Here is a 26,146-nt window from a genome sequence, read left to right on the forward strand (position 1 = left end):
TTCTTCTGTAGTTTGCTTAAGGATATACGTAAGATGCGATTTTGCGATTTAGTTTGTGAACGTGACTTGAATTGTTGTGTGTTTGTTGGCCTATTTCAAATCAAGAACTATTTTATTTGGTAGTTTACATAATAACACGATTGTAGGTGGTTCATAAGTTTGTATGCTAAAGAAATTGGATTTATGGATAGTGGCATATTGTTTCATATTGGCTTTTTGGAAAAGAATACATTAATCTGGGAAACTATAAACACTCATAGAGTCTAGTCTATTGGGAAAGCTTTTAAGACAGTGAGTTTTATAACTTTTCATGAATACAACGCTTTATATTCATTAAAAATATAATACATATTTTTTTTATAAGAACTATTGATCCTTAAAATCGATTCTCTCAGACAAAAATCTCAGAAAATAGTGTATAAAAATTGCAGTATTTAAGTTTTCAAATTTGTATGGTGCAGGACGCACTGGTTGCCTATATCTTTATGTTGCTCACATTTGTATGGTAAAGTGTTGGTCGCTTTTGTCTTTAACGTGGAGCCAAATACAAACACCTTTAAATTGTTAAATCAGAAGATCTAAGCGACCATTTTCCAATTTTGCTCGTGAGTGATAGTTAAAGTTGGAGAGGTTTTTTAACGTTTTCGAGACCTTAATAAAAATTTCTGCTTACTATATTCTGTTTTCTAGGATAAAATGGCTTTTATTACTAACATTTTTTTATGACAATTTCGATCTGCTTTATGCATTTCAATGGCTCATATAATGAAAATACGAAGTTCATGATGATCGAAGGGCTTGAGTCATTATTTTAACTGAAATATCAAAAAAAGATCAATTTTTTGATGAAAATTTATAAAAAATATTAAAATAACGCTCAGTCAAAATTTTATAATGGTCTCAGTATGTTAATTCCAATATTATTATTTTATTACGCCCGAAACAGCTATGGATGATAAAAACGGGTGTTTTGAGCGGTGATATGTTTAATTAAATGTGATTTTTAGCTATTATCTTTGTGGAGACCCTGGCTTAAACAGCTGACGCAAGTTTCGTTTCGTTTGCTTTGTTAAGAAAGTTCATCACATGCTTCTTCCAGCGAGCAACGAAGCTCATTTTTGGTTCACTTCTCAAATATTGTAGCATGTCGGCAACGTCCTAGTCACTTATAAAGCTTCGGTTCCCATCGATCACTGAATACAAGCATCAGTGGTCGTGGTTAGTAGACAAATGGGGGACCGTTTTGAAACCTACCGCGTGCTGTTGTCATGTGTACTTTCTGTCTGTTCTTCTTTCTCTTCTGTCCTTCTGTCTTGTATTAATGTCTTGTGTTGTTATCACCTTACAAAGTCTAGTTGCTCTAGATGGTGTGTTCCCTACCCTGTACATTTATGTGCTGAGTACTGTTTAATTTAATGTAATGTTATTGTAGCGTGTTCCAGGCGGAACTTTTGGTGTTGAAAGAAGTCTTGTCCAGTCTTGAAGAAAACGAGATATCAACATTTAACCTAACCTAACCTAATTATCAACTTTATGCATTTTTCAGAACTGTCTGTGTTTTTTTTTGAAAAACTTTCCTATTGCTTTTAAAAAATCACCCTTAACGTATACCAGGAGTCGTAGGTTCAGCCACTGCCTGTCCCACGTAAAGTTTACATCAAGGTTTGTGCCTTTTGTTAGAAATTGACAAAACCTCCAATAGTATATTCTTGTCATGAAAAGTTTTTTTCTCAACTTATCGGATTTGTCATAAGAAACTGTAGGCCCATTCCAGACCTTACATTACACGCACACAGGAATAAATGAGTTGTTTGTAACATAGCGCCTATGAGCTATTGCGCCACGTTTAGTTGCCAAACATTTTTATTTTAAGGAACAGTAAATTGTTCTCCAAGTATAAGCGGATAACTTCAAAACAATTGATCACTTCGACAAAAGCATTCACTGCGTTATTGCCGACTATCTTGACTTAGGGCTAAACATTTTTGAAAAATTAATCGACAATTTAACTTCTCAATTAGATTACGCCAGAACCAACTATAGCGGTTAATAAATAATTGTATTTATAATTTTTAGATTATTATTTTTCAAATAAAGTAAACTTCATGTCAAATTAATTTTTTATTCCGTTTTAAAGTAATTTACCTCTAAAACAACCCCTTTTATTATGACCCGATAATATTTTAAGTGTCACACTCTTACGACAATTAAATCTGCAAATACCCGGTGGACATTAACACCGTCACTCTTTTGTATGTTTACTCGTTTAACAGCCTTATTCAAAAATAATAAATATAAATTAAATTAAAATTATCCAAGAAATCAACAAATTTTCAAACGTAAAATAAAAGGCTATATAAAATAGGTACGTTTTTATTAGGGTCCCTCTTAATTTTGAATTTAACATCACCACAAAACCAACACAAACAAAAATCGATTCTATAGGTAGTATATAAAAATCTTCACTTACGACTGTCATTTGGTGCGGTGATGGTTGTTCATTTGTAGCTATCAAAAAATTGTCAAAGCCAACATCCGAATGTCGATTCTAAATCTGAATTCAAATACGAATACGACCCGTCACGTTTTCAATTATTTTCCTCTTTCAACGAATGTCACCAATACTAATATATATAAAACCTACTTTACCTAACCTAACATAAAACTTATACCTATATTCAAGATGTTCCTTTTTTATTTTATTGTGACCTCTTTTTCGTTTTTTTTTTTTTTTCATTCAGTGCCATCGCAACTGTCTTTTAATAGAATTATCTACCTTTCCCATAGACTTTTAAAAGAAGACTCAAACTCAAACTTTTCACTTCCAAGTTATAACCATAAGACTCTGTCTAGGTTCTATTCCTTTCATGCAGTAAAAATTTATTTTGTATAGATGAAGAAGAAGAAGAAGTAAAGTATATTATGTATTCGTATCTGTATCTAAGTGAGGTAACCAGGTGAATCTGAGAAAGAGAACCCAGATACAGGATATAAACTACATCAAACACATTCGTATTAGGTTTACCATAAAACCAACTTAGTTTCGTCCAAAAATGGCGTACAATTTTATGGTTAACCATCAATGCTAGGGATGGAAGATACATCGAGGTATGTGTTACTTATTTATTAAACATCTTTTCATCATTTGCTTTACGGTGGTTTCGACAATTTTGTTTGATTATTTTTCGTCTTTTTTGTTGTTGTTGTTGTTGTTTTACAAAGTTTTTCTTTTTGCATAGAGTATAAGCTTTTCAATTACTTCCTGCATGCTATGGTGTATCCGGCTTCAGATCTGGCTTCGACTCCGGGAACTCACAACCGGTACAGGTCGTCAACACTTGATTGGTTATCTGATTGGGAAGGTATTTATGCCCTGCCATGTTCTTCTCATCTCATCGTATTAAAAAAAAATGGAAGATATTTCCAAAAAGATGTAAAAAGGAAGAGAAATTATGTGTGAGCGAGTATATTGTAACTCTACATGGCTGGGGGTCGGTGGCTGTGGGTTTAATGCTAATGTCGTCATAAGAAATTCAACAACCCACCCTTTACAATCTCCATACAATATTCCATCACAAAGAATTTCCTTCACGTTTTTGTGGTAACTCTTTATGGTTACTTGCTTCTTCATATCGTCATTTTCATCGTCATCGCTGCCATCGTATCGCATCGTATCGTAACCTCAGCATCATTACTTTCATCTTAAAATAAAATAAAAATCATACAAAATCCCCAATCTCATCCGTATAAATACATGTATTCTCGTACATACATATATATAGCGCACCGCACATAAAAATCTTTGATCCTTATTTACATGTAAAGGACCTTAACAATAATACTTGGAATCAGTGGGTGATGTGTGTTATCTTGTCTGTAGATATGCTCTGTAATCTCTTTACTCTGTCTGCTCCCTTTTCCCGCTGTCTCTTGCTTGCTTTTGCCTTCAGACGAATTGACGAATACTAATTAAAATAAATAACACATGAGCCGAATGTTAATGAAAATATTTCTTCAGTGTGTGTGAAAACAATGAATTTGGTCTTCATTGGAGACATTGTGTCACCACCTGCACTGAGCACTGCTCAGCTCATGGCTATAAAATACAACAGTAAAGAAAGCGGATTTCAAGTGAATGAGTAACCAAAAGGACGAGGCGAAATCTTTTTTGTTATTCTGTTAAGAGCAGTCATATCATTCTCTCCAGTAAATAGCAAGCCGGTCAAGAACTCTCAATAAGATGGTTGAAATTGTTGATAATTGTATAATTTGTTTGTAAGACTTGTATAATTCGGTTCAAAGTCTTTGTTAAGTTGGTCAGAAGTCGTTAATATTCGGTTAAAATCCATTGATAAGTTACTTAAAGAGCGTATATAATTCTTTGATAAGTAGGTTAAAAGTCGTAAAGTAGATAAGTCGGATAAAAGTCGTTGCTTAGTCAGTCAGAAGTAATTTATAATTCAGTTAAAAGTCTATGATAAGTTAGTTAGAATACATTGATAAGTCTGTTAAGAGTATTAATAAAACGGTTAAAAGTGAGTCAGAAGTTATTTAAGATTCAATTTTGGGTTGCACATAATTCTTCAAAGTTTGTTAAAAGTCTTATGATCAGTCTTGTTAAAAGTCATCGGTAAGTCAGTATAAAAGTCGTATAAAATTCGATGATAAGTCATTTAAAAGTCGTTGATAATTTGAACTTGAGTGGTTATAGTTATAGTAGTATGATGGCATGATGGTTAGTGCGTTGGACTGTCATGCAAGGGGTCTTGGGTTCAATCCCTGCCTGTGCCACCTTAATTTAAAAAAATTAATTTTCGCGGACACTACCTCTTGCGAGGAACTGACAATTCCTTCAAGAGTAATTCTTGTCATGAAAAAGTGCTTTTTCAAACTAGCCGTTCGGATTCGGCATAAAATTGTAGGTCCCCTCCATTCCTGACAACATTACTCGCACACAGGAATGGTTGAGAGTTGTAAGTCACTAGGCCCTGGTTCACAACGGACTGTTGCGCCACCCCATTTTTGGTTATAAATCCATTCAAATTGTTTATAAGTCGTTCTAAGGTCGACTAAAAAACTTTGGTGTAAACCATAAATAAATAAACTAATATTCAAAAACTAATAATATTAAAAACCCGTTCAAGTTAGTTAGAAGTCGTTCAAAAGACGACTTAAAAGATTTTTTTTTAAACCATAAATAAATACTTTAATAATCTTGCATAATTTGTACGGAATATATGAAGTTTGAACTGAGGATTTAGTTTAACTTCTCTAATTAGATCCTAGAATGCGGCGAATATCTCAACGACACAAATGTAGGCACTTTCAAGATTGTAATCTTTTCACGTGAAAAATAATTTAAATTGTTTTCAAGCGAAATTTTGATACTTTTAACACGTTTTTACATTCATCTTAAATTTTCTAAGCTTTGGTGGGAAATAAATCCACTCGAACAAAAATTATTTCTTATTTCTGATTTCTTAGGTTAAGGTAGTTCCCGTGAACTATAACCATTGAATGTGTGATTGTAGGAACAACTTTTAGGAATAACATAGAAGCTCTATGTGAGCAAACTGTCAACTTTTACTAAGATGCCCACTTTACTGTGAAGTGAAGTTTCTGTAAACTCTTCGCAAGGTTCTATGAGATAGACTTTTGGACATAATTTCACAAACATGATCCGAATTTCGATCGAGAGCGAATTAAAATCAATGTTCAACTTCACGTGTAATGAAACTGCATGTTCTACAATTCTATCGGTTTCGAAAACTTCGAAATTGCTTCGAACTGTCAGAATTGAAGGTTAATCCATTTTTATTTTGTTTCTGAAGTAAAATGTTTGCTGTTTTGAAGATGGATGAAATATTATTGGGAATTTTAAGTGAAAAAAGGAAGCAGAGTTAAAGTTAAAAAATAAGAAAACGAATTATATTAGATTTACCTGACACAATGTAAGTGTGTGAAAATTATGTAGAATTGTTCTGAGAAATAAAGTAACATATATGTTCTAAGGGAAATAGAACCTCTTATAATACCTTCATCGGTTCCTTAAATTCAAAAACTTGCTGCAACCCTCCGATTCCTTGCAGAAGGAAGCTTTCGAAGATCAATTCACAGAAATAAAAAATGTGATTTGAATGCGTTAAAAAAATGGAACATACCGAAATAAAGAACATTCAGTTGCTCAAAAATCCAATTCACGATAACGAATTGTGGAACACCAAAATTCACTTTCACAAAGTGTATTCACAATAAGTGAAATGAAGAACAGGAGTATTAGTGCCATATTTTCACACAAATTAAAAATTATAATTGAAATGGCTTTGAACCTAGATTTCCCTCTAATGTTGAAATAAAGCTGAACTATTAGAGGCTTTTGGGACATAAGTCCACAAGCACATTTTTTTTTTAAACAAAAAGTCGGATAAGATTTAGCCAGAGATTTCTTCTCAACTAAAACAATAAATTCTTAACACCTAAGGGCCTTCGCAGTTATAAATGCGACTATGTTGAGATGACAGTGTTAACCTCAGTTAAAAGTGCCAAGTTTAACCATCAAAATAAATCACAGCACAGATGGCTGGGACAAGGGGCTACACCTCGGTTACGGAGAAGTGACAAAAAGTGGTTGTTGCTGAAATCAGGAAATATCCTTGGATTCAGGAATTTTAAAAGGAAAGACAAAAACAGAAGCAAACAAATATATATATGTATGTAGGTATTCTCGCGAAATTGTATGGCAGTGTGACATCCTTTGGTCCGTTGGTACTTGTACTTGTCCGTGTCCGTGAGAGGCGATCCTTTTTTTGTTTCTGTTATTTTTGTAAGTTATTTTGTTGGTTAGATGGTTGACTTTTATTTTTTGGGTTGTAGGTACATATTTTTCATTCCTCTATGTGTATATAGTTTCTCTGCCAGTTTTGCTTTTGATTGTCATGTTTATCCTGGCAAAAGGATTGCTCCTTCTCAGATGCTCAGTTTTGTTATCACCGAAAACAACTCTGCCAGAATAATGCTCGGGGTGATTGTTACTTAGACAAAGGAAAAAGCAATTTCCTCCCGACTTATCCTTTATGTATATTTCTTTCATTTTTATTTCTGTTTTGTTTCGTTTTGTTTTTTCTTCTTCTCCTTCCCTCTGAATATAACAACTGAAGGACGGAGGCAAAGAGGGTGGTTAGGTGGTGGTAAGGGTTGTGGTGGAATATATAGTTAGTAAAAATGAAAGGTACTATATATACGATGAGTATGAGTATCTACTGTGTTCAGTTGCAAAAGGAGGTAATCATATGTTTTGCATTTTTATTGCAACATTTTGAGGACACTTGTCGTGTGAAATGACAACTTTGACAAGGATCCTTCGTGGGGTGCTGCAGAAATAGAATATTGTAGCTCAGCTCAGGCTCTCTCTGTGATGATTGTTTTTTGTTATTACCTGTGTTTTTGAGTGAACCATGTACCTACCTACATACTTCTGATGATGATGGTGTGACTTTGACTGTATGTATATACGATGAAGTTATTATTATTTTTTTTTTTTTTGATATTATGCTCATTCAAATGTACCGACAGTTGAATATATTTTGGGGAAAAGGATATAAAACCACAAACCACAGAAGAATAGAACAAAAAAAATATTAGTACTGTGGTTGCTGCTGTATAACAAAATTTATGACAATATGGATTGAGGATAGAATCATCTAACATTCAAAGAGACAGGGATACACCACATACTTGTTTTACCTACCTACTAAGCAGAAAACAAAAAGGATGCTACTAGAAAAACTTTTGTTTTTGTTTTATTTTTCTCTGAATAAATTTATTTGTGTTGAGAAATTTGATAACTTTTACTCGTTGCAAGATATTTGATTTACACAGGATGACGACACACATGTGTGTAAAGGATATTTCTGTTATGGTAGAGGATTTTGTTTTTGGTAAGGATACGGATTTGTTATATTATAACATTTTTAGGGATGCTTGAATAGATTTTATTGTCTCAAGGTCGTATTATTGAGTTGGATATTTTTTGTTTTGGTGTATGGTAAAGTAAAAATGCTTTCATTTTGGTTTTATGTCAAGGGTTATGCAAGAATAGAAAAAAAAGAAACAAAAACAAGTTATCAGGATGTTGAAGAAATATTATTCTTTTGTTGGTTAATAAGACAAGTTGAATTTTCTTTTTTATTGAATAAGTTGAAACACTTACTTGTGTTTAGGTAATATGTTTCACAAGCTACTATCAGAATATTAAAAATTGGATAAGAGAAGTGAAAAGGGTAAGCAAATAACGTATTGAGATTTTTAAATCGCATTTATTGTTTATCCCTTTTTTCAAAATAAACCGTTTTAGAGCTCCATGTATGTTCTTTTCTATACACTTATAAGGATTTCAATAAGATTGTTCATGGATATAAACAAAGAATATTTCACTCATTTTTTTTATCATACACTCTGCGAAATAAAGGACAAAAAAAAAACGCTGCTGTTCCGTCTGTTTTTATGAAAAGTTACTATTAAGAATGGCAACCCTTTTATTTGATTTTATATTTTTATAGCAATTAAACTTAATTTCTCTCTCTTGCTCTTTTGATCTGCATTGCGGTAAGAAATATTTATAAGGCCAAGTGATTGTATTTAAAAATCGTAATTAAAAGGATCATAAAAAGAAAATTTTCAGATAACAAAGGTAAGCTAGTTATAAATACTTTGTAAATCACGGAAATAGATTGAATTTATTAGAATAAAACATGTCGTTATGATTTTATAATTATTATACCTCATGAAAGCCATTATCCGAAGAAGAGAGGTCTTGTTGCTAATTACCGAGAACACAGAATGACACCTAGCTAAATCGGTGGCATACATTCGAGAAGTAAATCTGTAATAGACATTTTCTTGAACCTGAATTAAAATTATGGAGTTAAGCGAAGTTCAGGTAGAAGCCTAAATCAACTTAGGGAGAAATCAAACGGCAAAGCCCCGCGGGTGGAACTAATTTTGAAAGGGATAAAAAATTTGAATATGTGAAACTTGTAACGTAACTAAAACTTAAACTTCGTGGAATATGCATTTTTATGTTTCAAAACATAAAACAGGCCCTGATTTGAATCTGATTGAAAACGTTTGGGCAATTTAAATACACAACATTTTTAAAAATATACGTTTATTTACACTACAAATTATTTTGACAAGAGTTGATAAAGAAGAGCGAGCCGAAGTTAGTATGTTTCAAATAAAATCAATACTAATTTCAATGCCACTACTTCAACAAGATGTAATTAAACGAAAAGGATTTTAAACGAATTTTTAAATTAAATAACAAATTGTCCATAGTATTATTTCGTTCTGAAAAGTAATGAACCCATTGTAAAGTTAAGTCTAATTTTTAATACTTTTTTTTCCTAAAAGTAAAATTAGTTTTTTTAAATCAAATTAAAAATAAAAAAAGATATTATTTTTTGTTTGTCCTTGTCATTATTTTGTAGAGTGTAGCTATTGACTTTTTTATGATAACTTTTTAAGTAAGAGCATACAAAAAAGAAACACAACATCGGTTATCTTTTTGCAACTTTCCATTGGAAGTTATTGTAATCCCTCTGATTTTTCGAATTGAATTATGTTGACGACACGACTTCAAGATCCCCAGAATTTTGATCCGCGAATGTAAGAGACATTCTAATACTTGTATTGATACTTATTTTCGTAGGTCTGAACGTTTGAACATCTGTCCATTTGTTCGTATGCGACGTCTATTATGTTCGGAATGCCTTTTTCTCAAAAAATGATAAATAGGTTTTCATGAAATTTTCTGTAAGAGATTTTTTTTTAAATTCCATAACTCGAAAATTAACACTTTTAAACGAAATCCAAATGCGAAACGCACAGGAGCAAGTTCGTTCGAAGCAGTCGTGAATTTGATATTGAGAAACATTTTAAAAATCACTAATTCAAATATATTATTAAATCAAAAATTAAAAAAAAAGCTGGGATGCGACCCACACTGATAACTTCCCATCCCGTCTGTCAATTTTGATTGCTCTAAAGTATAAAGGTTTTCGTGTTGAGTTAAAAAAGTTGTCAGTTGAATTATTCTTAAAAATAACCAAAAATATTTTACCGAATTTAAGTTATGTTTTTTTAGGTTTTTATTTTTTGTAAAAAAACTTGTCAATTCGATTTTTTTCAAAATTTTATCGAATGTTGAAACAATATTTTTTATAAGGCAAAATTAGTTTGAAACGATATTTACGTCGAAAAACAATTTTTACCAACTTTTTCAAAATTTTTGATCAGGTTTTGATTTTTCCGAATGTTGAAAACAATATTTTTTATAAGTTATAATTAATTAAAAGCCATAATGTCATAAATTTGAGTCGAAATTTTGTTTACCAACTTTAAGTAATGATTTTTTAGGTTTTTATTTTGTATACAAAAAACTGAAAAATTTAATTCTTCTCAAAATTTTACCAGATGTTAAAAACTTTATTTATCGAAGCAGAAAGTTGTTTTGAAGATGCAATCATTTTCAATTCGTAAACTTTTCTAGGTGACAAATTTTTTTGTCAGTTTTTTTGATTTGCAAAAAAACAGTTAATTTGATTTTTTTTTTTCAAAAATATATTTGTTTAGTATCACGTTACAATGTATAATATAAAATTAAATTCAAGTCTCTAGCGTCATTATCTCGTGAGATATTTAGGTTGAACCAACATTTGCAATTATCTTGAGAGCCCTTTCTGCATTATGATCTGTGTAACAAACTTTTTTTGATGTCGAAATCTCTTCTGGTTCTTGAGCTATGGACGACGAAAAAAACGTCGGGAACGTATACAAACGTACGGAACGTACGTACACATGCAAGCACAGACATCTTTCTAAAAATCTTTTTTTGTTTCGACTGCTGAGACCTTGAAACGTCGAGAAATGTCAAAATGTTCAATTCCACAAATCGGACCCATACAAAAACTTCGTATTTGAAGTTAAAAAACAAATAAAATATAAAATATTGTCATTGACATTTTGTAAAAATTTTAAACAAATATAACTGACAGTAATTTTTATTAAATTACAATCTAACAATAAAAACAACTTAATTGATTTATTATCTTTGTCAATTTTAAAGTTAAACAAAAACAATATTGTCTCTTATTTTGATAAATGTAATTCCAAATCAACAATTTAAAATGTCTCAAAAAATATCAAAGTTCAGAAATTGTATCACAGATTGTAAACTTTTACAATTTTGTGTCTGCCGTCCTGAAAAATGTTCAAAATTGACTTAAGGTGATTCATCTCTTATGTATCCTTTTTGAAAAGTTTAAAACTCATACTGAGGTGAATTCAACTTGAAATATTATGGTTATGAAATTGTGTTTTCTTCCTGTCAAACCGTCACCTGTATTTTGTGTGTGTGTGTATTTTCTTGTCGTATATTCTAAAACTTACAAAAAGTTGGTTGATTTTTGACACTGTTAAAATTGGTGACACAAGGTTAATACTTTTTTAACTCTCATTTTAACCTTGGATCTAAAGTTTTCTATGAGATTCAAATTCATTTGAATACAATTGACATACAACTTGAGGTCAGGAGCATTAAAAGTATTTTACTTCTATTTTTTCCCATTGTCAAACAAAAGTTATATCATCGCAGCCACAGACGTCTACCTTAGATAAATCATTCAATATCATCAACATATCCATATCCATTTCCCTATCTCTATTTTTGTCTTTTGTTCAACTTGTATTTTTAATCCTTTTCAATTTTTTAAGTAATATTGTTTCTCGTATCCTTGGAAATTTTCTATTCTCATTTTCATCAATGACACTCAAATTAAAACAATCTAAATAGGTCATAGAGGTAACATAAAAGAAAAAAGTTAAATCTATCGTATAGAGACAATATCTTAGTTCACAGTTAACGTCACGTTCGTTTTTAACAAATCATTTCAATTATTTTCTTCATTTCAAAGATCCTTTTGTATTTACTATTACGAGTACTTACCTATGTATGTATGTATGTATATGTTATACCTGTATCCTTATTCATTCTAAAGTCGTAGACAGAATTGAAATTGAATACCTCTCCTAGTAGGATGTTGTTGGTTTTATAGTAAGTATATTGGAAACCTTCTTCATGACATTTCGACATTCAATTTTTGTGTGTAATTTCAGAACTCAATTTCATTCGAACATAGAAATAGAAACTGAACTGATGAGGTATCAGTAAAAGCTTCAATATAACCTAGAAAAATACGCTTTAACGTATAATGTAGGTACCTATACCTTAGCAAAAAAAAAACATTAAAAAGAAGAAAAATAGGTAGGCATTGCATTGAGGGAAATCTTATATAAAAAAAGAAGACTTTGGAAAATCTAATACCAAAAGGAATTTTATTTTTTCTCCAAATGTCAGGTGTCTTAAATGTGTCGGAAGTCATAGTTTAAGACACTTTTTCTGACAGCATACAGATACAATACGCATACATGTGTGTGATGTGATGATAAAGGATTTATTTTTGTATACTTTTAACACTTCTCATTCTTCTAACACGAAATAAAAATAAAACATTTTACAAACAAATATTTCATATAAATACAAACATACTTATACTTTTTAAGAAGTAAATTCTTTTATTAAAGAAGAAGAATTGAAGTAAATCGGAATGCGTCAAACTTTAAAACGATTTGTTTTTGAAAATGGAGTGGATTTTAGAATCAATTCATATTATGGAAAAAGGATATTATGAAGCTTAAATTTTGTAGGAAATGTTTTCAAAACTGAAGTTTATTTGAATTTTTATTACCTAACCTTCAGCTAAGCTTAAGCAGATAGATTTTCAAACACTTATCAAATAAACTTATATTGTTGAAAAAGATAATAGAAATAAGTGTCTTCATCATTTTAATTACGAACATTTTTTTTGCCAATTAGGTTTTTTGTTGTTAGTCTTTCTATATTTTAACCGTATCTAATAATGCTCTCGAATGGTGAAATTGTTGTTCACGTTACATTTTATTTTTATTTAACGATAAAAAGTTTGAGGTCAATGATGACTTTGCCTGGAAAGATTAATAGAAACAAGCAATTTAGACTGTTATTGTAATGTAAGGGTCAGTTTTTAATTTATGAACACTTGATTTATGAGTTTGTTTATAAGTTTGTCAGATCTTTTATTTTCGATACTAATCAATTTTTTTAAAAGTCGTCGTTGTATGGGTCGTTAATTACATTGTACTCATTTTGAATGCTAAATGACGAAAAAAACTATGACAAGCTTTAAAAACAATGGATAAAATTGCAAAAACCATAAGACGTTTAAAAAAAAAAAGTTTTTACAGTTTAATATTTAGGTTGAAAAGAAGAAACAAGATAAACTTCTTTGCATTTTGATACACTATTGCTAAGATAATGTAAGATAAAACTTTTTCTTTCTTTAAGAGAAATCAAAAATAAATTAAACGGACCAGGGACAGCTTGAGCCATAGGTCCAATATATTGGATGAAAAATAAGATTTGGGCTGTGGATTAGTTCCACATCTTAGTCATGCTACCATTATCTGGACAGGAGGTGCCAATTAAATGGGAGTTCATTTAGAATAATGACCTGAAGCATTCCTCTAAATTGGCTAAACAATAATTACAACATAACAAAATCAATGTTATGGAATGGCTATCACAAACCCCCGACCTAAAGCCAACTGAGCACTTATGGGGAATTCTAAAGCTAAGGATCGGAAATTGTAAATCCAAAAATAAAGACGAGTTGTGGCCGAAAATTTAAAATGAATGGTACTCCATACCCGTGGAGACATCTGCCGATTTCTTGAATTCGAGGGGTACTAAAAATAAGGGTACCAATACAAATTACTTAAAGAATTTGAAATGCTTTTACCGTTAAGTTACTTCCTCTCTACAAAAAGAGTACCATTCTTATTGTATGTCTATTATTTTTTCCAGGATGAAACCACTTAATAATCGTAATTATTTTGGTTATTATATTTACAAAAAATAGTTGCATTTAAACAATAAATTAAAACTAAATCTATTTGTGTATTTTTGTTTTTCAATTCTTCACAAATACCTTTTTAGGCGTTGGAAATAATGAAGACGAAGTCTGTTTCTATTATTTTTTACATCACTGTATTAAGTTACGGTGTTTAAGGGGAAGTCTTGAAATGTCAGAATTTATAAAAATTGCAAGTTAAAAGTGGGAACTTATGTATATAAGTTTTGGATTCTCAAAAAAATGTTTTAGTTCAAAACAGAATACAACCATTAATGTCTAGAAAATAATTTTTAATTAAAGTATTTAAAAAATTACAAAATGCATGACTGGGTCACATGAACTTTATACTCTCTCCAAAGACTCTGCTTACATGTAGTACACATATTTTAAGATTAAAAACAAATATATTTTCAAAAACTTAACAACTCTCTTAATTTTGGTTTAAATTTATTTTGTATGCATACAATTAAAACATCTTTTTAGGTATATTTTTATACGTTTTACGTTTACATTTTATTTTAAAATGTTAACCCTTTTTTATATATCGAATTTTCAAAAACTTGTACCATTTTTGTTTAAATTAGGTCATGAGAAAAATTTAAAACAAAACAATGATTCTATGGAGTGTACCCTTCAGGGAGGAATACAAGCATTTATTTTTCAAATTTTAAGAAGCGGAGTTATGAAAACAAATAAGAGAAAATTTAGTACAAATCTATTGAGCCGTTTTTGAGATTATTCGAATTTTTTATTTAAAATGTTAATCAGATTTTTCTAAAAGAATATCCATAATTCAAGAAACTTATTCTACTCTGTCACAGACTACCCAGTTTTAGGTTTCAAAAGTATAGGGCTATAATTCAACATCTGTGAAACTAAGCTGTTAAACCAAATTTCGTTTTTCAGTTGAAAGTCTGACATTTATGAAAATGGATTACTCAACTATAGCACGATGCATAAAAAGGGTTAAAACATACTACAAATGTGTTGATTCTGCCACATGTACATATTGTGCTTTAAGAGGAGATTAGGGTTCACATATACGTCCAACAACGCAGGCAATTGGCAAACTTGTGAAAAAATTTGAAGAGCTTGAACTTTTGAAGGAATTTGAAGAGCCTGGATTGCATCATCGTTTGCTCGTACCACTGAAAATATCACTGCTGTAAGTGAAAGTGTTGCGAAGACCCGAATGTTTCGATTCATTGTCGTTCTCAGGAATTAGGACTGTCTTACGATACATTATGGCGTATCTACAGCTACATCCACATAAAGTCCAGCTCACATAACAACTGAACAGTTAACCATTCACAAGGTAGTAGATACGTTGAATGGGTGCTTGAACAACAGGCGGTGGACGGCGATTTTTTAAACAAAATTTTCTTGAATGACGAAAAAAGTTCTATATTTTGAGTTCTGAGAATCCTCAAGTAATTGAAGAGAGGCCATTACATCCACAAAAAGTCATTTTTTGGTGCGAACTTTGGTTTGGAGATGTGACTTTACTTCTTCGAAAGCTGTCACCATCCATTCGGAACGTTATGGTCAAATGATAACAGCCTTTTTAGCTTGCTATTAAAGAATACCACTTGCGAAATATGTGGTTTAAACAAGATGGCTCCATATGCCACAAAACATGAGCGACAATGAGTTTATTGCATGATACATATCCTGGCCGCGTTATTTCTTGTCGTGGCAATATCAACTGGCCACCAAGATCATGCGATATTTGAAACAGCTGGGCTTCCTTTTGTAGCTACCCGACAAATAAAGTTTAACTCTTAAGCACCTAAAAACCAACATTAGTCAAATTACGGCTGAGATACCGCTAAATATGTAACACAAAGGGGTCGAAAATTACCTCAAAAGAATCGATGCTGGCAACAATTCGCGTGGTGATTATTTAAATGATGTTTTGTTTCCAAATAATTTCAACAGTCAAACTTTATATAAAAGGAAATATCTGAAAAAAATCTATAAAATATGTTTTATTTACGTTTACTTTTGTAGTCACAAAATTGATAACCCTGTATAAAATTGTTCTGAATTAACTGTTATTAGGGAAGAACGATTGTGTGTGCACACAGAAACATCTTTCTTAAAACAATTGTACTCATGTATACTCTAAGTCTTTTTAAACTTCAAAAAATGTCAATAAGTTCAATTCGAGAAAACTGACAGATTACAATGACAACATTTGGGGAGTTATAAATTGTTACATTTTGATATAATTGCCTATTAACATTATTTTGGAATGTTTTGTTTGGCAAAAAATAACATTTTTCCCAACTCGTTTAGGGGATTATTTTATTATAATTATCTACAAATGAAAACTTTCAAACCTTTAACACTAATCCAATAGTCAGCTTAGAAGCTTAACCCACATACATCCATACAATTATACAATATGATTTTAATTTACATACATTTTATTCAAATAAATAATGTTTTTCTATTTTTTTCAAAGTGTCTACCAAATAAATCTGTACATAATGGAAGCTGGCTTTTTGCCAAATTCAAAATGCAAACCTCTGTTTGGCCCACCTAATAGCATGTAGTGAGCTATTCACAAAAAGATTTAAAAAAAAAATGAAAACGAAGTAAAAAAATACTTGAAACCATCCAACAAATCTGCATACAATCAACCTAATTTTTTGTCCGCTTGCTTTTCAAAAAGGTCAACAACCACTTTTCACGGGTGGTGGCAGTGGCACATCGACGACTATATAACGACGACAACGACGAGTAAACGAACTGCCCTCTCTGGATGGATGTTGAGTTACTTTGTAAGCTTTGTTGCCGTGAAAGTCCTTGGAGGAAACATTTTTTTTTGTTCACTCTCAATAGCCAAAGTGCTGTAAAGAAGTGAAAATGAATGAATTTTCATCAGGTTGCTGATGACGGAAAAGAGTTTCAATTTTTTTTTCGTAGTCTATGGTCTAGTTGTGTCAAGTGGTTAACACCAGAAGCACTTTAACCATCATCAACAACCTATAATAGAGAACAAGTCAACTAGTCTAATGGGGCTTAGGATTTTGAATAGGAGTTCTTATTGAAAGTCTTTACAATTTATAATTCTGTGATGAGGCTTTTTATGAAAATAATACTATAATTAAGTTTATGGATTAAATTGGAGAGAATGTGTTTATAGCATTCACAATGATATTTACTCCATAAGGCACAGAAGGGATTGTTTGTAGTGCAATTACTTATGTAGGTTAGCAAGCCAAAAATTCATTTACATTTGGGGTGTGTTTGGAGTGTTCTTAAAATGTATGTTTTGTGACAAAATGAATTTTACACAAAACAAATTCATTTTCTAGTAAAGGTGGAGAAATGGGATATTATTTTGCTCTCCTTTCGGATAAATTGTGGAAGGTATCTGAGGATGTAAAATGAACAAGTAACAAGCTTAACATGTACTTACTTGAGGCAGGGTCCTCAAGTATAACACCATGCTGATGAATGTTCAATGACTTTTGGAGAGGGGAACAAAGTTGATTTGAGTTCAATGTATTTCGAAATTTATTAAAGTGTTGGGGTTGATGTTTAATTTTTTTTTGATCTTAGAAGACAAAAAGTAAAAACAGTTTATCATAAAATGAAAATTGTATTATATGATGAGAAATACGGACGAAAATAAATAGATTTTTTGTGAAGAACTGTTCTTGGAATTTTATGAATAGCTTTGAACACTATGGCATTTTCGGCTTTATTGATAATTGAGACCTAAGTGACTCTAATTTCGAAAAATCGCCAAATGATCTTTTTATTCTTTCAAGATAATGATTATTATTCCTTATTGCAGAATGTTTACTGAATTTCAAAAAAAGCAACGGCCTAGTCACTAATAAAGCTTCGTTTCCCATCGATCACCGAAATCAAGCATCAGTGAGCGTCGTTAGTAGAAAGATGGAGGACCGTCTCGAAATCTACCGCTCACTGTTGTCATGTGTTTCTTCCTTTCTGTTGTTCTTTCTCTTCTGTCCTTCTGTCTTGTATTAATGTCTTGTATTGTTATCGCCTTACATAGCCTAGTTGCTCAAGGTGCTGTGTTCTCTACTCTGCACATTTATGTGCAGAGTAGTGTGATATGTAATGTAATGAATTTCAAACGTGGAATAAACCAAAAGACAGTTGACATTATATTACGAAAAATTAGAACTATGTTAACCGGACACCTTAAGTCCAAATATGATTGTGGCATGCCCAAGTTTGCATCTGTGCTGCTATACTGTTGTTCGAAATAATTTCTACAATTTTCATTTGATATTTGCAGACTACCACCTTGATCTTAAATGTCAGGTGCCCAAACTGTTTTCCATAAAGTCTTGATTCAAAACTTTTAAAAGCAGTTTTCAATAGTAAATTTTTTTATTATGAAATTATTTTTGGTATCTATGGTATTTTTGGGGGCAATTTGTCAGTTCTTGGAGTTGGTGAAATATTTGAATTTTAGTTTTATAAATACGCAGTTTTTAAACTTAAACTTCACATCATTCTATAAATCAAACATAAATGGTGAAAATCATTGTGCACATATCTTACATCAACAGAATTGTTAATACAGTTTTAGGGGTGTTTTGAAAGTATAAATTAAGACGTTGGAAGTTTCAAGATACGACCAAACATTTCTTTTTCAATGCAGTTAAATTGAACAAAAAATGCTTACGGTTTTATTAAAAACTGTTCTACAAAATTGTATCACATACAGAAAACTGACCGACAAAAATGTTGCTTTGCTGTTAAAGAAGAAAATTGTTCAAGTTTTTAAATTTCTTCTTTTTTCTTTTGTTTAAAGAGAAATAAAAGATATTGCTTTAAAGTTTTTTTTTTAAGAAAATAAAAAAAAATATATATGATTTGTATAAAATTGAAAATGGGATGTGTAATCATAATTTATGTACCAACAAAAAATATTTCTAACATCAAAAAATAGTCTCTTTTTATCTAAAGCAAAACAAACATATACATAGTTACTTTGGGGAAAAGGAAACTACAAATAACAAGAAAATCTAAATTGGTATTGAAATATAATTTTTAGAAAATTTTGATCGAAATATGTAATAGCAAACATTTTGTAATTAGTTTCAACTTTCAATTCAATTAGAAGTAAAATATAATCAATACTTTTTTTAGTAACAATTGCACGTATGTAATTATAATTACATTAAATTGAAACTTAAAAAATTCACTTAATAATTAAATGTAATTGAAATTGTAATGGGTATATTCCAACTTTTGGGATAAAGTACTTTTAGATTACAGTCAAGGTAATTGATTTGCTTATTTATATTCTATTAAAATCATAAAAGAACTTACCAGTTTTTAATTTTTGTAATATACCGAAAAATGTAACTAAAGAAAATAGTACCTAATTAAATTTGTGTGTAATGATTACTGAAAAAGTTTATTTTTTATTTTTTGATAATTACTTTTTACTTGCGACATATAAGGACTATATGACAAGTTTTGCATTCGTTAAAAATTTCAAACTCAAGATTTCAATCAAACACGACTTAACGATGGTAGAGAATATGAAAAAGGTTGGTCCCTCGATTCTGTCCGTCTGTCTGTCTGTCATGGCCTTGAAAGCCCAAAGCATTGGGTTGATTGATCCAAATGTGGAAATTAAGGTTTTCAGCAGATTCAAGTGAGGCGTTTTTTTCGTTTTAAAAAAGACTGAAAATAACGGTAGATCCTATACCAGTATTATCGTTAAAAATCTAAAATTCGAATTTTATCAAAAACAAACCGAGAGATTTTTGTTTTAATTTTCCCAATTTTTTTTAATTTCTCTTCAATTTAATTTCATATTTTTATATAGTTCCAGAAGGGTAGCCATAGAACCGTTATTTTGATTTTAAGTTTTCTCAAAACTTATGAATCGAATTCATTTGTTCTATTTGCTGAAAACTCTTATACTGTCTTAATAATATTTGATGATGAAAATGTGATTGACAGTATTTTTAATTTAAAAAAAAAAAAACCTTTTTATTTCGAGATTCGATATCTTGAAAATAAATCATATTTATTTTTTGCAACATTGAAACGTTAAACGTATATTAATAAGCTTGAAGAAAGTGCATACCAAAAATATTTGTAAACTTAAATTGAAAAAAAAAAACTATACATACAAATAAATTAATAAAAAAAAGCGGTTCAAAAATTTCAAATACAAATTTTGAAAAATTAAGTTTTTTTTTTTTTAAATTTAATTGCGTTTTAAATTTTAAAATACAAGAAATATTTTTAATCAAGCTGTTTGGATGCATAAGGAAGTTCATGCATTTTATTTTTAATAACATTTCTGCAATCAATATTAATCGACGCTTTTCAACTACATGTAATTAGTAATTGAAATTCTTCAATTGCAACTGCATAGTTTTGATTGAATTTTTGTGTGATAAGGATACTTTTTTGTTGACACTCATTGAAAACGTAAAAGTTAATCATCATATAGAATATCCAACAGATAGTGAATAAATTATTTATTTTTAAATTTAAAGCATCATTCTCTGGTTATGTTTAAAGTAAAATGTGTTTAATTTTTAGAAGCTATTTTTAGAATTCGTAATTTCTAATTTCAACAGACGAATCCAATATAAACTTCAATCACATCATCTCATTCCAGTAACAGCTAGTGAAAAAAAAAATTAATTTAGTGTAAGAGATCGTCATAGTGGCAGTTTTCCAATATTTAGGCAACCAGACTAACACAAATTGAAAAGAATTCTGAAATAACATAACAGCTTGTGTTTATCTACACGTAGCGTGTTGTTGGTTTTCTATTACAAATATTTTACACATACACCTAAACTGATGTCACATAATATCCTTGCTACAGCAGTAATTCCAATATCGACAACAGCTATTCATAAATTTATTAAGCTTTCCAATTTAGTACATTGAATACTGGATTTAATTTTACTTGCGCTATATTTATTCAGTTGTTCAATCACACGCAAACTTTTCTTCTATTAATACGAATTTAACTTCGAAAGCATCCTTATTGGTGTTGCTTTTGACGTCTTTAACCCTAGTAACTATACAGAACTATTGCATACATAATAATTTTCATCCCTTTCATTAACGCGTTGCATCGAATTTTAAAATATTTTCCATTAGCAAAAAAAGCAGCGTTAAAAGTTCATTCTCATTTAGTTCCTTGTTATCAGAATTCCAGCCAAGCCAAAGCCATCAAGTTCTGCACTAAAACTAACTACTGGCCAAACAAAAATATACGTATGTAGGTATGTATCCTTATTATGGATCTTACATAGCCTGAAGCTAGTAACTGTGTTTACAAAGAGCTTTATTGCATTATTCTTGAACACGGCTGTGTATTACTCTTGCCAAAGAACGATATTACTTAACGTTAACATCGCCCTTGAGCAAATGACGTTTGGGATAGTTGGGTGGAGCTGGAACTGAAACCAGAGACGCAAACACGACGAGTGACGATGACGGACGGGTGGTATATTTTTAGGGGTAGGATGGGAAAAATGTTCGATCCAATTGATTGACGACCACCATAAAACTTCAACAGAGGGAGCTTGGGCTCTTGGAGTGCCATTGTACTGGTTGACATTGGAAAAGAGAGGAAATTTTCTATTCGACTGGCCATCTGGGTCGAGGACAATCAAAGCAATTTGAGTCGAAAGCATTTATGCTGAGAAAGTGATATTATTGTTCGGTTCGAGAGCAGAGGTAAGATTCCTCTGGGGCAAGGTTCTTTCTCTCTATATTATATTATACGCCCTTACCCACATCAGCTTCTGCCTATACCTTCCTACCTATAGTTGAATTGAAGAGTGCAAAAATAAAGGAGAAAAAAAAGGAAAGAAAAATAATTTGCATTCTTTGCCTCGTTTCTAATTAAGGAGATGAAAAATCAAGAACTACTCGAAAATTTTCTCTATGCTGCTAATCAGTATGTTGCTTCGCCATGCTGCAAGCAAAACAAGGAAAATATAATACAAAAACATACATAAGCACAGGAGGTGCCATGGGCCAAGCTAAGAGTCCTGTGTGCAGGACAATATGAGTGACCTTTGTTCCTGTGGGCAGTATGCGACGTACATAATACGTTTGCCGACAAAAGAAATTATATTACTTCTGCAAGTTACACATTTACCACCTCCCCATCATAGCCCGACTCCTTCAAACCATCCTTATCCTTCCTACTCTATAGTATAGAAAGGCCAATATATTTAAGTGTGTGCGGTTCCTTCGGTTTTTGGTCTGGTGCTTTGTTTTGTAACATACATAGACCGCAATAAATTTTTCCTGGCAAAAGGCATTGTTTGCGCCTGAAGATGACGACGACGACATAACGACGACGAACGCACCGACAGGACAAAGCCAGGATATATAGAGAGCGACTAATTTAATGTGTGTGAATAAACCACTCTGAGATATATGGAAGCTTGTTATATAACGTATGTATATGCGTGGAGAATTTATTTCACTATGTTGAACAATTACGATTACAATTCAGTGTTTTCCGTTTTCAAGCTTGCAAATAGGGATAGGCCCTGGTATAAAGATAAAGAGTTTTATAGGTATGTTTTGGTTGTTAAAGTGAGGCTGAATTTTCCAAAAATAAAATAAAAACAACAGCAGGATATAAATATATGCTGTTTGGAATTGTTGTGCATTTTTTTTCGCTTCTTTACTCTTTATTGTTTCTCTGATTTTGCAAAGGTTCTACTTTATGAATAGGAACACCGGAAAAGCAGTAAAGGACCTTTAATTTTTTGTTTAGTTACCTTAATTTAAAAGTAGACAGCTATAACAACACGAAAATTAGTAATAAAGCCCACAAGAATTAATTGTTCGTTTGGTTTCTTTTTGAAGATTGATGGTCAAGTCTCTGATATTTAGGTATATATAAACTCGTTTTATCTTCGTTTTAAGGCTGACTAAATAAATCAAACGTAAAGCATTTGTGGTGAATTTCCAATGTGGTGTTGAAATCACATGTCGTTAAGGTCCTTATTATCCAATTGAGGCCTTACAAGTGGATTTTGATAGTCTTATAGAGCTCTTTGTTAACGGTGATGGCATGTCCAACGAAATTTTTGAAGAAATTGGGCCAGTTTAAACAAAGAGGAAAAAACAGAAAATTTTTTCTTGTGACCGTTAGGAACTGCAAAATATGATAAAAAATCTTCAACAATTTGGCAACTTTCAACTGTTAAAAGTCAAACAAAATCAAGTTTTGAAATAAAACCTTGTTTAAAAAATTGAATGTTATTTGCTTTAACTGCAGAATTGAACTATGACACTGCGGGTTACACTTACAAAATTATCTCATTTGAGATGTTTTTATATCAAAACACACCTTAAGATTTGTATTTTTGAGGGCGAAACACTATTTGACAGACAATCTTTAATTAAGAAAAAAAATAAGTGAATGAGAATTAAAATCATATAGAATCAACAAAATTTGAACTTATTTTTCAATGAAAATCCTTATGCACCTATAGGTCAAGCACATGTTTGACCGATATCCAATTAAAACAAAAATGTTGATAGAACTTGAGTTCCGGTAACTACCTCCAGCTTCCTAAAGAGTTATACGCATAAAGAATTTGGTTTGGAACATATCAGAATCCATATTATACCTATAAAGGATATTCAATGTTCTTTCAATTCTACTGAATTTTTTCTATTAGATCCTTTGGTGTATTTGAAACTGAAAAACTTTACTTTGAAACACACGAATTTCTACATGCACCAGAAATGCATTCCTTTTGAAAAAAAAATATTTCAATGAATTTGGAAGTTCGGATGTATTCAAAGCCTCACAATATAGTTTGAAATATGGAGTACATTTCTTGTTATCAAAATAAAAGGACTGAATGGGGGTCAAAAGGTAAAGCTAATGAACAAACGAATAGGCCGCATGTTAGGCATCCTCATGTCAGATATCAGTGTTGAAAACGAACCAAATTTGTTAGTTTTATGTTCAAAGGAAGTTGAATGCATATAGACGTATACAAATTGTGTGAGAAATTACACTTTAATTAAGGCACTCTGCTTTAATTAAATTTGCATTCAAGGAATTTTTTTGTTAAACAAATGACTACATTTTAACTTTGTCTACCTATTGAGAGAAATACGAAAAAAGCTATATTCTTCTCATAGGAAAACAATGCAGGTTTTTTCGGAGTTAAAAAAAAAGGTGGGACTTCATATAAATATCGTGTTTTATTGAAAAAAAAAACAGTTAATTTGAAATTAAAAAAATACCAATATTTTTATTGCGTCGTACAGTTCAATACTTTCTTCATTACTTAAGTCATATTCCATTTTGTATTAACTAACTACGGTGAAAATGAAAAACTGTGTTTCAGCCAAATTTCTTGATCACTTGATCACATTTTATTCAAACACAATTGAAAACCATAAGTATTAAACTTGTCTTGTTTTTATGTCAACAAACACTTTTAATAGGGACAAATATTTGAATTAAAATAACAATAACAAACAAGTAGGGATACTTTTAAATGAACAATTTGGCCGGAGGAAATTATTCCTGTATCCAAGGAGTCTGTTTAAAAATATTAATTATAATTTAAAATTTAAACTCTTCACCATTCCTGTGTGAGAGAAATTTCAGAAATGGAGGGGACCTATATTTTTTGTGTCGAATCCGAACGGCTAATTTGAAAAAGTACTGTTTATGACAAGAATTACTCAAATAAGATTTTTCAATTCTCTCAAGATACAGTAGACGTGAAAAATACTTAAGGCCGCACAAACAAGGATTGAACCCAAGACTTCTGGCATCAAAAAATCTTCATTTATCGTTTCTTGCGAAAATCTTAAGAACTTTTTTTGTCAAATAGCTAAATGACCTATGTAAAATAAAATGTCTATTTTTTTTCGTTCAAGCATCCGAAACAAAGTTTAAAATTTAAGTTTTAAATTTAAGACACAGCTGCAGTTTTTTTTTTAAGTATCATTAAACCCTTTCTAAAAATTTTACCAGAAGTAAACTTTCTAAAGGTAATATTATATAAAAATGGTTTGTGTGATTAATAATAAAATTAAAAAAATGTCAATTGAACTTTTTTTTTCATAAGTTTCAATTATAAAAAAAATTTCCCAACCTAGGTTTTATTTTGAGAAGTTTGGTATTTAAAAAGGTGTTAACTTTTGAAATTTGACTAATTATACAACAAAAATTCTAAAAATGAAAAGCTTTGTCGAAATTCTTTAAACAATTCGTCAAATCGCAATTATGCGGAAAGAACATTTTAGGTGACCTCTGACAAGTCAAATCTTAAAGTTGGTCATACAAAAATTCATGAAAATTGTTAAATAATACTATTTTTTTAAGATGAAATAAACTTTTTTATTAATTTCTTTTCAAAAAAATAAAAGTTTATTTAATATAATTTAAAACTTGTGAAAAAACTCTGTTCTCGTAACTAGACGAAAAGTTTTATAAAATTTAAATTCAAGACGAAAGAATTATTTTTTTTCTTCAGACAGTTTGGTCTACAATTTATTGTCTGAAGCCGATTTAATTTACATTTCCAAGAAAATCATTATCGATTTTAAAAGTTGAGAGAAAATCATTTCACTGATTTGTGTGTTTATTTAAAATTAAATATCTATCCATTTTTCTGATTTACATTTCTGCAATATTCAGCATTTTGTTTATATTAAATAATCGAAAATATATTGATAATTTCTCTTTTTTTTTCGAACAAATGTTTTATTTACTTATAAAATATTATGTACGTAATGTTGTTTGTGAACCGGACATAAGGATAATAGAGTAAAATATATGCATCAAAAATTCAATATTTGTTTGCATCAAATAGTATCGTTTTTTAAAGGGTGTTTTTTTTTAATTTGTAAGCAGAAATATAGTTTAAATAATTAATAATACATGATCAGGATGAATCTAAACAAAGAAGCAATACACATTTTACTTGTTTTTGAAATATTATTTCAATCATCTCATATTCCAAAATACTCTCGAAATTTTTACCTGATAGCTCTATTTCAGACACCTTAAAGCACTCAGCTTTTAGAACCACTTACTTCAAATCCCGAAGTTGCATCTATATTGTACGAGAATATTTGTCAATGACTAATATAAACAAACTGTCAAAAGT

General features: G+C 30.6%; 1 protein-coding gene across 1 annotated transcript in view; it reads right to left on the reverse strand.

Moving 5' to 3' along the window:
• LOC129949429 (uncharacterized) overlaps positions 1-26,146 on the reverse strand; it is a 297,671-nt gene that overhangs the window by 258,693 nt on the left and 12,832 nt on the right. The window lies entirely within an intron of this gene.

This window comes from Eupeodes corollae, chromosome 3 (assembly GCF_945859685.1).
Source record: "Eupeodes corollae chromosome 3, idEupCoro1.1, whole genome shotgun sequence".
Lineage (NCBI taxonomy): Eukaryota > Metazoa > Arthropoda > Insecta > Diptera > Syrphidae > Eupeodes > Eupeodes corollae.